The sequence below is a fragment of the Xiphophorus couchianus genome, chromosome 12 (assembly GCF_001444195.1).
Source record: "Xiphophorus couchianus chromosome 12, X_couchianus-1.0, whole genome shotgun sequence".
NCBI classification, from domain to species: Eukaryota; Metazoa; Chordata; class Actinopteri; order Cyprinodontiformes; family Poeciliidae; genus Xiphophorus; species Xiphophorus couchianus.
Genome location: NC_040239.1, coordinates 15,761,551 through 15,764,471, shown reverse-complemented (window position 1 = coordinate 15,764,471; position 2,921 = coordinate 15,761,551). Strand labels below are relative to the sequence as shown.

At 39.3% G+C, this 2,921-nt stretch overlaps 1 pseudogene; it reads left to right on the top strand.

Moving 5' to 3' along the window:
* Positions 1 to 2,921, top strand: LOC114154882 (beta-1,3-galactosyl-O-glycosyl-glycoprotein beta-1,6-N-acetylglucosaminyltransferase-like; annotated as a pseudogene).

Genomic DNA, 2,921 nt, shown 5'->3' with positions numbered 1-2,921 from the left:
ATGACTGCTGGCTTCTTTATAGAACTCACTATCCTGAGGCCGTCTTGAAACCATGCCATTCTGCAAACAAAGCTGGCACCAGCTGTTACTGAAACTCACCTTTGCACTGGGATCACTGTGGACGCTGTTCCTGGCCCTTCAGCTGGAGTCACCCTTGTCTACTCACCTAATCCACAGTAATCGCTGATTGGAGTACAGGGATTATGACTTCGGCCCAGAGGGGGTGTGCAACTGCTCAGCAATCCAGGAGGGAAACACAGAGGCGCTGCAGGAAGCCAAACTATTAACCATCGCAAAAGAGTTCCAGAAAAATATTCAGATCCCTGATGAGTATTACATTAATGAAACCAAAGACTGTGGGTGTGTTGCTTTAAACTACAGAGCCTCGCAGAACTATTCATAACCCAGGACTTTTTCACATTTTGTTGCGATTTTATGACAGAAAAACATTGAGTAGAATTGAGATTATGAATACACTTGTATTCAAATCCCCTAAGACCATTAAAGGACAGATTAATTTATAGATGAGCAAAAAATGACACAGACAAACTCTGTTTGCTAATAAAATAACTTCTGAAGACAAGTGATTGTATTGGATTTTATTCATTGGTAACTGAGCCACTCCTATGAGCCATCTACGCATAAACGTCATTTCTGAGGAAATAAATGAGAAAACATTTTCCTTCTACTTCACAGTTATGCAGCACTTTGTATTGCTCTGTTACATAAAACCTCAATATGCTGGTTTGTGGTTGCATCGCAACAACATGTGAAACGTTTAAGGGCTTTGGATATTGCTGCAAAGATTTTTATTTCTTTTAGAAAATCAATCATTTCAGTGACACATAATGACTTTCAACATTGTTACAGGAAATTCAAGTCAAAGAGGAAATATATAACATTTTCCCTTAGCAAAGAAGAAGAAGACTTTCCTCTGGCTTATTCTATAGTTGTTCATCACAAAGTAAGTGCATTCTAACATTACATTTAATTATATATCACATATACATCTATATTATAGACCTTACATAGATTAAGCTTGTGGGCTTATGGTTTCAAGTTCTCATTTCTGTTATTGTTGACTTTCTACTCATTGCTAATAAAGGCAAAACATTTAAATACTACATCAGGTCAAAAGAAACAAACATTTTTATTTCTAAAATGTGAGCTTACTGAATACTATATTTAATACCTGCTTAAAGGTTGTGATTTTAAGAAGGTACTTTTGATCTGACAAATGAGCCTCATCCGAATCCCTTTCCTATCATTTTTCCCCATCACATGAAATGAAACAGTATTTGAGTCAATGGCACAACAATGCAGAGAAGACACATATTGTGATGTTATTAAAATAAATAAAGAAAATGTAAGCAGGCACTTGCTTGTTCTGGAAAAAGTGACTGAGAGATTTTGTGATGTTTCTCTTTCAAGGGTTTAAAACTGCTAGAAACTGAACATGCATTTCCTCACAGATCAATGTTTCACTCCTGTAGAAAGAAAAAAAACGTAATTTTTTTTTTCGTCATATTTTAGGTGCAGAACTTTGAGCGACTGCTACGAGCCATCTATGCACCTCAGAACATTTATTGTATTCATGTGGACAAAAAATCCCAGCCCTCTGTAATAGATGCCATTAGCAGCATCGCTTCCTGTTTCCCCAATGTCTACATGGCCAGAAAGGCTGAGACCGTGGTCTATGCTGGGTGGACTCGTGTCCAAGCTGACCTCAACTGCATGGCTGACCTTTATGAATACAGTGCAGAGTGGAAATACTTCATCAACCTGTGTGGACAAGACTTCCCTCTAAAAACCAATTTGGAAATGGTAAGAATACTGCGCTCGCTGAAAGGCAGCAACAGCATGGAGTCGAAGATATGTCTCAAGTTAAGAAGGGGAGGGTATCAACAGTTCACCATGTTGTTAATGGGATAATCAAGGTACATTTGGAAAGCATTTGTAGCTTGTGTTGAGACCTAATTATCAATACTTTATTAATTTTTATTTACTCTGCATTTTCAGTCGACAGGAGAGTCGAAGAGTCCGCCTCCCTTCAACTTCCCTATTAAGTCAGGAAATGCCTATATCGTGGTAACTCGGGGTTACGTCCAGAGTGGTTTGAACGACACTCGGGTACAAGCTCTTATCGAGTGGTTCAAAGACACCTACAGTCCTGATGAGGCCATGTGGGCGACCATTCAACGAGTCCCCGGTGTGCCTGGCTCGACGAGACCCCACACTAAGTACGATCAAACGGACATGAATGCCATTGCACGACTAGTGAAATGGGAGTCGCATGAGGGATCACAGCATTCAGCAGTGTATCCTCCGTGTGAGGGCAGCCACATACGGACAATTTGTGTATACGGAGCTGGGGATGTAAAATGGCTGCTGGAGAACCACCACCTATTTGCCAACAAATTTGATGTGTACAAAGATCCCATTCCTGTCTTCTGCTTGGAGAAACATCTCAGACAGAAAGCTCTGGCTGAATCAGAAGGTGAAATGTTTTCTGGTCTTAAGAGATTACTTGGAACAAGATGATCTACTGGAACATATTTATGGTTGGATAGTAAATTTTTATCTGTGGGGGATGAAGACGGTGGAGGGGGGCAGGGGAGTTTATGAATACTTTGAGGCCACTGTGGTTCAGAGGTAGCAATTCATCCTGTAACCAGTGTGTAGAAGCCTAAATTCAGTTTTGTTCATTCAGACCTTTAGGATAAATTAAATTTATATTTCTTATGATAATTTGTTTATTTGGATAAAAATGATTACTAGTTAAATCTCCAATGCATACAAATTTGTTACATTGGATTATACTAAAGCCTTCTTTTAAATTTGTATCTCTAATTGCAGTTAAATTTTAGGGTGTGGCTAGGGAACAATAGTTGGGCAGTTGGAGTGGAGCCACATAGTTTGTT